General features: G+C 40.0%; 1 protein-coding gene and 1 pseudogene across 4 annotated transcripts in view; both read right to left on the bottom strand.

Moving 5' to 3' along the window:
• Window positions 1-12859, bottom strand: part of BICC1 (BicC family RNA binding protein 1) — a 310208-nt gene that overhangs the window by 160400 nt on the left and 136949 nt on the right. The gene's annotated exons all lie outside the window — the stretch shown is intronic.
• The window catches only part of LOC131751504 (5-hydroxytryptamine receptor 3C pseudogene), a 43677-nt pseudogene continuing 31520 nt past the window's right edge, over window positions 703-12859 (bottom strand).

Genomic DNA, 12859 nt, shown 5'->3' on the forward strand with positions numbered 1-12859 from the left:
TTATGTAACATTTTAATGGATACTGTTTTCTTCCTTTTTTTTTTTAAATTTTTGGCTGTGCTGGGTCTTTGTTGCTGCACAGGCTTTCTCTAGTTGCGGCGACTGGGGGCTACTCTTCGTTGCAGTGCGTGGGCTTCTCACTGCAGTGGCTTCTGTTGCGGAGCACGGGCTCTAGGCTCACCGTCTTCAGCAGTTGTGGCAAGCGGGCTCAGTAGTTGTGGCTTGTGGGCTCTGGAGCGCAGGCTCAATAGTTGTGGCACAGGGGCTTAGTTGCTCTGCGGCATGTGGGATCTTCCTGGACCAGGGCTCGAGCCCGTGTCCCCTGCACTGGCAGGTGGATTCACAACCACTGTGCCACCAAGGAAGTTCCTGGATACTGTTTTCTTATTTTCATACACTGGTAGGTCTTTAGGACCTATTTAAGAAGTAGGTAACTAACACTTGCATACCAAATGTCACACTGTGTTACCCATTAATGTTTTTTTTAAATGTTTCCCTAGGAATAATGCTTATATCCTTAATTTCCACTACCAAACACAAGTGTTTTACTTAAGGAAAATTCCTAGGTCATTCTTTGCAAAAATTAGGAACTATAAAATTATTAAAGGCTTAGTTAAATTTTACTAAAAATATACCTTCAAAAAAAAAAAGTCGAATTGTCCCCTTTCTTGCCCCCCTGCAAAAGGGTTGATGGGAGATGATTCAACAAAAGAAGTCCAGGAACTTGATTCCTGAGGAGCCAGATAGAGCTCCAGGGCTGGCTGAGGGGAGCCGATGGCATGCAGGGGCAAAGACGTGGAGAGCACAGAGGATGATCCAGGCCTGGTCTGAAACTGCATAGAAGGACTGGGTTAAAAACAAGGTGGCTGCCAGGGCTGAGGGCTGGGATCTGGACAGGCATGAGTGCCTGATGAGTTTCCAGAGGCAAGAGAAGCTCCAGACTAGGGTTGGCACGTGGACACCTGCTGAGGTGTTCCAGAAGACAAAGACCATGATGATGGAAGAGGCCGAGAAGAGCAGGGAGAGGTGAAGGAGAAGGGTACCCGTCATGCGGCTCAACAGCACCCACAAGCCCACCAAGCGCTGTGTCGGAGTCTCACATCTCTACTAGTCCTTGTTGATGCAGGGCATCCATTTAACTCTGCCTCTCCGGTACCTGGCACCTTCCCTACCAACTCCACTGGCTCCTTCAGGCCGGGCAGGCGAGCGGGGGTGAGACCTAGACCCTTATTTCCTTTCTGGGGTGCAATAGGGCAGCATTTTCCTGGGCTGGTGCAGTGCAGAAGCAGAAAATAGAGCTACCAAGGCATGGGTGGGGGCCAGGTACAGCAAGTAGGTGATGAACATAGTCTCCGGCAGGCTGAGACAGACAGGACAAATCAGACATTGATGAGGGGGTGCCAGTGGCCAGGAATAAGACATACATCATGAGCAGAAAGGTGGTGTAGCCCAGGAGAAGTGTCATCATCTTTCTACCAACAGGAAGAAGCTGAAGGCACTGATGACAAACAGAAAGCCACCAGGCACCAGAAGGTTCCTCATGCAGAGGCTGCACCTGTGCCTGATGGCCACCTGTTTAGATGAAAGGGCTGAAGACGAGTGTGAAGTTCTGTCCATCAAAGGGGAAATAGAAGATGTCCAGGTTACAGATGGGGACCTCTCACAGTGGCTTCTCGTATCTGATGGACCTTCACTGTTGACATAAACCATGAGACCTGTGGGTGCCTGATCCACATCCATGAACTCTTCAACAAAGGTATCTAGAAGCCACAGGCTCTCACTTGCCATGCTGAGCTTCCTGATGCCCTCATATTCCTCTGGGTTCTACCTGACGAATGGATTGTACGAGATCATATTTAGTCACAGGAACGACGTCATCAGTTGAAGCTGTGCATCCACTTCCAGGATGGCGGACAGGGTGAAGGAGATGTTGACATGAGTGGGACGCTGTAGCTGATGACCGGATGGGAGCCTTTCTGTTAAACAACAGGATCTACACCGTGCTGGTCAGAGCCTGAGAGACTGACGGTCAAAGTGTTTCCTTTTTCTTGAAGCAGCAGGTAGAGAAGGAGGCAGAGGAAAAAATCCCTCCTACGGAGACAACCGCTTTCCAGCTTCCTTTCCTAGGCTCTTCTCTGGAGACTTAGTGATGACGTTGACTTTAACAGACCACAGGCCACACCTTGAGCCCTAGCTCAACTTATCCTTTTAATTAAAACTTTTAATTAAACTGTATTTTCAAAACCAACAACAAATTAAAACACTCAATATCAACTCTCATTCATTTATTCAACCAACCCTTACAGAAAGTTTCTTATGTGGCAAGCACTACTGTCAATACTATATATGAAAAGAGTTTTCATTTAGTAGCGTAAGTATTTTAATTACATACTCACTGCTTGGGAAACTATAATTTATTGCTCATTTTCAGCAGTGAAGTTTTTAACATATAGTCTGGGGAATATTATAAGACAAGTAGCTTTTCTTATTGTACATGCTATCAGTTTGGATCTTTCCTGTAAAAAACTTTTGATAACCCTTTTAAACTCCGAAAGAAAGGTTTATTAATCCCTCAAGTAAACATCTAGCCACTATCTCTTCTCAGAGCCCCATTGTTGAAGTAAAGGAAAAAGAAATAGCTAATTGAGCACAAGGCTGGTCCCAAGTCCTCAGTTTGTAAATTCTTCTCTGGTCTGATCAGGAAAAATAATGAACTAGTTACACCCCTCAGTTTTAGAGAGGGAAGAGAAATCTTATTTTACAAGTTGATGGGTCTTGTTTGCATACTGAAACTGGCCCAAAGCAAAGTGCTTTCAATAAATGTGGTAAACAAACACCAGGACTCAATGCCATCAATAAAACTGAGTTTTCCCAAACAAGAGAATGTCGAGTTACACACGCCAGCTATTTAAACTGATGCAATGCTTGGAATGTGTGTTCATTAAAAGAGCAAATGAAGTCATGTAAAGCTCAAATGTGGCTACTGGGGTACAGGCTGCTGTGCTAAAGGAAAACGTCAAGATTGTTTGCGACGAGGGTCAGACCTAAAGGTGAGACTCAGAGTGCTTGAATTCATCTGGAAAAACACTGAGCGGAAAGTTGAAGTGTGAAACTTTATCGATATTTTCCCTTTCTTTTATAAGGACATTCAGTGAAGATCAGAAGCCCACAACAAGAGGACTTCAGAGAAGAAAACGCAAGGAACAGCTTTTTGTATAAATTGGTGTACCTGACCCAAGGCAATAATTATGCACTGACTGAAATCAGAGCATCTAAAGATGATATAAAACTCCATTTTCTCAAGCTAAAATGATTCACGGAATCTTCCAAAAGAAGTTTTACTTCCAGTCTGCACCCTGTGCATTTTGTTAAAAAGTGGAAGACCATAAAATATTTAATTCTGTGCTTACTGCCAATTTTCTACTTATTATGTTCACACCAAAAAGTAATTTACAGGAAGTCAAGATGAGACAAAGGAAAAAAACATTGATGGAGCACCTGGTATACATCAGCACTTCATAAACACACACACGAGCTCCACTTCATCCATATAACCTTATAAAGCAGGCGTGACCCCCTTTAACACTTGATGAGGAAGTTTAGGGAGATTAAAGAGCTTGCTTGGATCATGTAGCTCTGAGTCAGGAGTATCCTTCACTCCTGGTTTTGCCATTAACTAGCTATAAATCCTATATATTTATAAGTCACCTCTCTGACACTCTATTCTCTCATATGCAAAATAAAAAGACTCAACTAAACATTTCCATTACGTTAAAAGGTGAATTTGGTTTTTGAGGGACTGATGATGGATGCCCAGACTTCTTTCTCCCCCCACCCCTCCTCCAGCTCTACCCTGTCTTCCATGCCTTGGTCCCATTTCACTCTTCTTCACCCATTCCACAAGAAGGCAGTAAAAGGAACAGCTCTCCTACCCTAAAAGAGTACTTACAAGTTTTGATACTTGACAACACATCTAATTTTTAAAGGAAAAAACATCGTGAACTGAGAAATTAAAACTACTTCCACTTTTTGCTATATTTTTTTCATGATTACAGTGAACAAATGAGAACTGACTTCATAAAATTCCCTCAAGTGCCTCACATCTTCACTACAAAAAATAAATAAATCGTTATGGTGATTTCACAGTAACAAGTTTGGTAGACATGGAGGCAACCTAAATGTCCATCAACAGAGGAATGGATAAAGAAGATGTGGTATATACATACAATGAAATGTTAATATTACTCATCCATAAAAAAGAACGAAACAATGCCATTTGCAGCAAGATGGATGGACCTAGAGATTGTCATACTGGGTGAAGTAAGTCAGACAGAGAAAGACAAATATCATATGATATCACTTGTATGTGGAATCTAAAAAAAGGTACAAATGAACTTATCTACAAAACAGAAATAGAGTTACAGATGTAGAAAATAAACTTATGGTTACCAGGGGATGGAGGGGAGGGACAAACTGGGAGATTGGGATTGAGATATACACACTACTATATGTAAAATATATAACTAATAAAGACCTACTGTATAGCACAGGGAACTCTACTCAATACACTGTAATGGCCTATACGGGAAAAGAATATAAAAAAGAGTGGATATATGTATAACAGATTCACTTCGCTGTACACCTGAAACTAACACAACATTGTAAATCAACTATACTCCAATAAAAAATTTTTTTAAAAAAGTTTGGTAAAGGGCTTCCCTGGTGGCGCAGTGGTTGAGAGTCCGCCTGCCGATGCAGGGGACATGGGTTCGTGCCCCGGTCCAGGAAGATCCCACATGCCGCGGAGCGACTGGGCCCGTGAGCCATGGCCGCTGAGCCTGCGCGTCCGGAGCCTGTGCTCCGCAACGGGAGAGGCCACAACAGTGAGAGGCCCGCATACCGCAAAAATAATAATAATAATAAATAAGTTAGCAAAATGTTGAACAGACACTGACGCCACATGAATGGCCAATAGCACGTGAAAAACTGCTCGGCAACACTGGTGATCAGAAAAATGTAAATGAATCCATGAGGAAAAATTACTAAGGTATCCACTAGAATGGCTAACATTAAAAAGATGGACAATATCAAATGCTGACAAGGATGTGGAACAACTGCAACTCTCATGCATTGCTGGTGGGAAGCCAAATCGTACAGCCACTTTACAACACAATTTGGCAGTTTCTGATAAAGTAAAACATACACTTACCATATGAGCCAGCAATTCCACTCCAAGGCACTTACCCAAGAGAAACAAAAACATATGTCCACACAAAGACCTGTAGGTGAATTTTACAGAACCTTCATTTATAACAGCCATCAAATGTAAACAACTCAAATGCCTAAGGACTGGTGAATGAACAACAAATAAGAAGTATACAACAGACATCGACTCAGAACAAAAACAATAACCTACCGATATACCCAACCACCTAGATGAATCTCACACGATTCATTGTAAGTGAAAGAAGACATAAGACTAAATACCACAAGATTCTAATTAAATGACATTCTGAAAAAGGCAAAACTGTATGGAGAGAAACAGATCAGGGGTTGTCAGGTGCTGGAAGCTGAGGGGAAGGAAACTGCTCTTTTAGCTAAAACTTATAAACTGAATTTTCAAAACCAACTTACAAATAAAAATATCTTTCATTTATTTACTCAACAAACACTTACTGAGTACCTACAATGGGGCAGGCAGTACTCTAGACACTGCACAAAAAAGAGGTTCTTTTAGTTGCACATGTTTGAATTTTCAGAAAAGTAACTGATAATCCAGGTTTTCCATATGTGTTGACAATGTTTATCAGTCAGAACTCTTAATATCTTCTCCATCTTCTTACCAGATCATTACAAATATTCTGTATTTTATCATAATTTATTATACATTAGAGTTAACCATATGAAATTGCAGTATAATCAACAAAGTTGTTCTTTTCCTATGTTTCCACAGACAAGAATTCAAATAGGAAAGCTGTAAAAGTAATCAGTGGTCACAGCACACTTTCTCATTGTAATGCAAAATAATCAATGACTGAATTTCAAGTCAAAACACCAGAAATTTTGGGCTAGCTTTTTTTCACTTTTCAAGAATTCTTCCCAAAATCCAGACTTAAATGTGTTATTCATCTCATAAACAGAGATGATTGCTATGGAGACTTAGCTGACTTCTGGTTTCCTATTTCTAATGTAAGAACTAAAGGACAAAAAATCTACTCCCGTTTTTACTTAAAAGCCTTATATTTTACCTCCTTCTTTATCCTTAGTGGAAAACATGTGACAGTCCTTCTTAAAAGCTTTATTTCATTGAGGCATTTTAAAATGGAATATACCTATAAAAAAATTAATGTACTTTCCAGAATCAGAAAAATCAAATGGAATATCCTTTGTTGAAGCACTTTTATGTGGCATAATTCATGCAGATAACTTTAGAAAAAAATTTCAAAGTTCATGCTTTAACACTATCAATAATTTTTTTTTTACAAGCCATTAGGGCACTTATACACTTCTAGTAGATTATTTCCATGAACTGTGTGGACAGTATTTTGGCCTGGAGGGACCACCCACACACCAAGACAACAGAGCTGTAGGACAAGGAGTCTCACAAAGAAACTCATCACATAGAAAACAAAATGAACAGAAATTCAGAACATAAGGGATGAAACTTTTTTTATCCCTTGCTCCTAACAATTTTTTAGAATTCCAAAATATGCAAGTTCTCAAAGTTAAAAGTTTAGTTATCTTGGTTTCCAATTTTTTCTTCAAATTATACTCTAATTTTTATGCTTTTGTTTGATTTCGTCATCATTTATAACTATATGAAATCTTCAAGCTATGGAATTTAATCTTTAGTCAAATGAATGTTACTACAAAGCCTAATATTTTAAAATCTAAATTATATCATATTTGAAATTCATATAAATTCCATAATACTTAATCCAATTTTTTAAGTAAAAGTGAAATTTTACATAAAGCACTCTGTTACCCTCCAACTGACTTCAGATATTTTCCACTATGTAAGAGATCATCTGAAGTAAACTTGCGCCATATAACTTTTGCAGAATGAATATATGCCAACAAATGAGCAAAATCTGAACACAGCATACATAGGTAACTCTATACCTTGATTTTAATTGTTTAAACCTAAACACTGTCGATAATAGCAACCAACTTAACAATCTGCAGAAAATGAAAAACAGATGAAAAGTCTTAGATCATCATGAATCACAAAGCAACGGAACTTAGCTTTAGATCACTCCTAGGATTCTTCTGACTATAATCAGGTTTGGGGCTTTGATTTTTATAATCTAGGCCACTGGCTCCCAACTACTTCTCCCTCCAGATTTCCCAGAAGGGATGGGGTTGGTCTAGGAAATGCGTTACCTCTTTAAAATGTCATTTCTAAACTGAAGGGAGAAAAGACATGGGACCATCTTGATATCAGTGCTTCTGAATTTAGTGAAAAAGCAGAAGCAGAGAGAAGCATGAGAGAACATCAGAGACTAAGAGAGAAATCCAAGCTCAATATGCGAGCCCTTGTAAAGTCACACATTTAAATAACACACTACTAGGGACTTCCCCGGTGGCGCAGTGGTTAAGAATCCGCCTACCAACGCAGGGGACACGGGTTTGATCCCTGGTCCAGGAAGATCCCACATGCTGTGGAGCAACTAAGCCCGTGAGCCACAACTACTGAGCCTTCACTCTAGAGCCTGCAAGCCACAACTATTGAGCCCACGTGCCACAACTACTGAAGCCTATGTGCCTAGAGCCTGTGCTCTGCAACAAGAGAAGCCACCACAATGAGAAGACTGTGCACCACAACGAAGAGTAGCCCCTGTTCGCCTCAACTAGAGAAAGCCTGCAGGCAGCAACAAAGACACAACACAGCCAAAAATAAATAAATAAATAATTTAAAAATTTAAAAATAATAAAATTTTCTAAAAACAGAACCCACTACTATATATAAAATAGATAACTAATAAGGACCTACTATACAGCACAGGGCAGTCTACTCAATACTCTGTAATGACCTATATGGGAATAGAATCTAAAAAAAAAAGAGTGGATATATGTATACATATAAGAGATTCACGTTGCTGTACACCTGAAACTAACACAACATTGTAAATCAACTATACCCCAATAACATTTTTTAAAAAAGAAAAGAAAAGCATCTCCCCCCTTAAAAACATTGACAGTACCAAGTTGCTACCAATATACCAGATCAGCCCATTTTGGAAACCATATCCTACTACCAGAAAGGAAATTTAAAACATCAGAATAAAATCCAGCTATCAATATCCTGCTGGAGTCTCACAATTAATAAGAATTTATCTCTATTCCACTTATGGAAGAAATTAGAAAAAGACAAGCTGATAACAAAGATACATCTCTCAAACCTCAACTACTTCATGAGAAAAGAATATATATATGGTTTGAAATATTTAAATCAGACATAATGTATGCAATATGTTAAATACAGTGATTTTCAACCTTGACAGCACATGAAATCACGGCGGGGGCAGGCAGGGGGTTCCTCTTTTTACATTCCCTTTCCCTCCCGCCTGGCATGATGATGTTGAAATCGGATGAAGTGAGACCATGATGGGGAGGGAATGCCATGCAGAGACATGGATGGCAGCGTGCCTGGCTGCCAGGATGAGAGGAGAATGGGGGAGCACAACGGTGGCAGAAAAGAGGATTTCTGAGCGGCTGGAATATTGGCTACATTAAGCAGAATTAATTAATTAATTGGGCATAAAATTAATTTACTGCGGATAATGGAAGCCAGCTTTCTCAATTTCTGGAGAAGAGGGAAAGCTAGAAAGAATACCGAGGAATTGTATTACAAATTGAACTATCAGAATAAACTCATTTTTCTAAAGTTATACAGACAGATAAATATAGAAATAGTCATAGATATACATGTGTGTATGAATGTAGACACATATATATTTCCTAGTTCTGCCTGCTGAGAGGGCCTGGAAACAACAGCACCACTGATGCCCAGATCATGATTCTAGCTACCATCTTCCACTCAAAACAACAAGGGATGGGGTCAGGGTCAGGAATGTACATCTTTTTGTGCCTGAAAGTAGGAAAATGCTCAAGGAATGATGGGAAATTGTCAAAAGAACAAAGGGGTCAACGTGAAAGATCCCAAATCTGGGACAATCTGAGTATCAAAATAATGAAATTACCAGATTAAAACCCATGAATAAAATGAGAATTCATAAATCCACACTAAGTTAAGTGGATAAATTAATTGACAAATAAGGAAGAAAAGAAAGCTCTTACAGAATGTCAACTAATAAATGTAGATGGGATCATGAAAATAAATAATCACCGTTCAGCAGCTATCAAGTGGCAGTCTAAAAAGGAAGGAGTCCTGTATGAATGCTAGGGCTTACAGGCAGAGATTTGATGAAGAATAGGATATTGGCACAATATGGGAACACTTCCTCACAAAATATAACTATAACTAAATACAACAGGGATAATGGTGGCTTCACAGTGGACAGACTCAGCATTCACCAACCTCACCAGGTGATCCCAGTTAACACCACCAGCGGTGGGACAGACCGACAGTATTTTTCTTGACCTGATAACACTTTAAAGAGCCTGGCATCATTCCTGCCAAGAACGCATGGCCTGAGTCCGGTCGTGGGGAAACACTGAGTGATCCCAGTTGAGGGTTTCCCTATAGAATGAATGGCCTGTCAAGGGCATGAGAAACAGGGAAGAGACGTAGGAATGGGTTCCATACTGAAGAAGACTGATGCGTATGACAACTAAATTCAACCTACGTTCATATATACAATCCTGGACCAGAAAGGGAAAGACAGACATTACTGGGGCATTTGGTGACATTTGAACAGGGTGTGTGGACCGTATGGTGGTTTTGAAAATGTTCATTTCCTGATGGCTGATAGACAATTTTTCCATTCCTTCCCATCCTCCCTTACTTTCCTTTGTCTTACCCTCCCAGCATGGTGACACTGACACGCAAGGAAGTGGGGCAGGAAAGGGGATAGAGTGCAAATCTAACAGCCCAGGGAGGGGGGAGGGCAGTGAAGGGGAAGCATGGTGGTGAAGGGGGATGGAGACTCCAGGGTCATTACAAATGTATATGTATGTAGGGGGAGGCTCTTCTTTGGGGAAGGTACACACCACAGCATTTAAGGATGATGTGATGTAGCATTATTTCAAAAAACGATTACATTAGACAGGTTAATAAAAAGGGAAGAAAACTGAGTAAAAGGTTAACAACTAGGAATCTAGGTGACAGGAGTGTAAGAGTTCTTGGCAACAATTTTGGAGATCCAACATTATTTAAAAGGAAAACTTATTCTATTAACAAAGAATCCCCTGGAGAGCTTGTTAAAAAGCCCAATATCCCAAGCTTTCCCTTCCACCAACTAAATCTTTGGGTGGGGAGAATCCAGGGCCAGTATTTAATGCTCCTAGGAGAATCCACCAACTTAGCACTCTATGATACACAGTGATTGCTCAACAAATGGCTGATGCTGCTGCTCAAACTATTATATTTAGCATAAACTCACATGTCTATATGCAAAACATAATCCATATATTGAAAACTATTCTTTAAGACAGCAATCCTGAATAACTGTAACCTATCTTAAGCAGCAAAGTCCCAACACAAGTGATGAGGTGGCTACTGTGAGCAGAGACAGTACTAAGAAAACAGTAAGTAAGATATTAGGGGCTTCCCTGGTGGCGCAGTGGTTAGGAGTCTGCCTGCCGATGCAGGGGACGCGGGTTCGTGTCCCGGTCCGGGAGGATCCCACATGCCGCGCAGAGGCTGGGCCGGTGTGAGCCATGACCGCTGAGCCTGCGCATCCGGAGCCTGTGCTCCGCAACGGGAGAGGCCACGACAGTGAGAGGCCCGCGTACCGCAAAATAAATAAATAAATAAAAAATATTAGTAGTGATGGCAAAGCAAGTCTTTAATCTCTCAAATGCTTATTAAATCCCAAAACAATTACTAAATTTGATCTCAGATAAGGACATAAATTATTACAAACATTATTTGCCTATAGAATCCTTGGAAATAAGTAAAATACCAACTTAAATTGGAAACAAAAAGAAGCATATTCAACTAAGAGCTACTTGTACCAAATGGGTTTTTAAGTGGCTCTTTAAAACTTAAATTTTGTTATTTTGTTCACTAAAAATAAGAATTTATATAAAACAAACTGTAGCTATTAAAATTGTCTCTATATTCAAAGAATACCCTTCTCTTTGTTCAAGATCTTATACTTCTTCTAGTTTATTTTCCCTCCTCCTCTAGTTTTTCAAATGCCTGAAAATTCATCTCTGTTACAATAAATAGCTGTAAACAACTTAAAGGTTCCCCAGTGGAGGACAGGTGAACAATTACACTGCCTCCATATAATTACACATACCATGCAGCAGGATGAAAAAACAAGGGTCATCTTTATGTATTCAATTGTAATAAGTTCCCAGATATATTGTTAAATGACGACAAAAGGCAAGTTTCAAAACTGGAAATATTAATTACATGCTGGGAAGGGAAAAGAGACTGAAGATATTTTAACTTCCTATGTGCACTTTTGTATGTTTCGAATCCTGAATCCTGTAAGCATATTAATAAAGCTAAAATTTAAATTAATTTATACACAGAACTGTTTTATTTTCAAGAAATCCTCCAGCACTAAGTTAACTTTCATGGACCCAGATCCCACTCTTCTCCAAAATCACTGTGTACATTAAGTGGGTGCCACTTAAATCACAGGAATGTTCATTCAGTGACACTGAGCTCCTACTGTGACACAAGAATTCCCACAGTGCATGTTCCTTTGAAACATCAAAAATGCAAAAACAACCACCGCTGCCTTTATCTGGATACAGCATGTCTATTATATAGCAATGCAGTGTTGCATGCAAATAAAAACTCCAAGGAGGAATAGATGGTGCATATAGCACATTTGTAAGGATCAGTTCCAGCTCCCCAGTGATCAGGGATGATTTCACTAAAAAAACATGGCAGGTGGCCTTTCAAGAATAATCCATCAATAGGCAAAAAGAGAGATAGAAGGAGAGCTTTCAGTTAGATGAAATGGCAAGACTGTTACATTTGGGAGCAGCTAGCAGCCCATTTGGCAACAGCACATGATTATTATACAAAAGCTGAAATTGAAGAGGCTGGAAAGTGAGGCTAGTGCAGAAAGCAGAGGCACTTAAATTACAGGCAAATCCAAGGCCCAGGTTAGTGTCTAGCTCACAATAGATGTTCGATAAATGTTTAACATGGTAAGGCATGGTGGAGACATTGTCAAGATTATAAACTGTCTGTACACCCAGATGCAGTCAACCGTCTGCAATATACTGAAGGTTGGAAGTAGTCATGGTAGTGTGTGTGGAGATGTCATTTACTTTAAGTCGTTCAGCTGGTTGTGAATTCTAGAGTTGTATTCTCAGATCAAGGAACTTTAAGAATTCTGAAAGACCAAACTAATTCGGACTTCTACGACTTAAACAACGTTTTCTTACTGAAGTCACAGTCTATACAGGCTAAACATGTACTTGCTGGAACAAAGAAGGAGCAGTGACACTTGGTTAAGGATACATAGTACCCTGATTCAAACAGACCTGTGGATTGAACAGAAGATGGCAAATGAAGGCTGGACTCCAGCGTTTTCCATGCTGGACTATTGTGAGTTCAAACTTTGAAGAAATGCTGAATGACGTTTTCATGGAAATAAAGCGACCCTTCAGAAGAGAAGTGCGTACGTAGTTCAATGCTTACGAAAAGGGCTTTCAATTTCCACCACTGCCTCTGGGGTGCACCATCTTTGTGTAGGTGCGAGTTCCT

Source organism: Kogia breviceps, chromosome 2 (assembly GCF_026419965.1).
Source record: "Kogia breviceps isolate mKogBre1 chromosome 2, mKogBre1 haplotype 1, whole genome shotgun sequence".
Lineage (NCBI taxonomy): Eukaryota > Metazoa > Chordata > Mammalia > Artiodactyla > Physeteridae > Kogia > Kogia breviceps.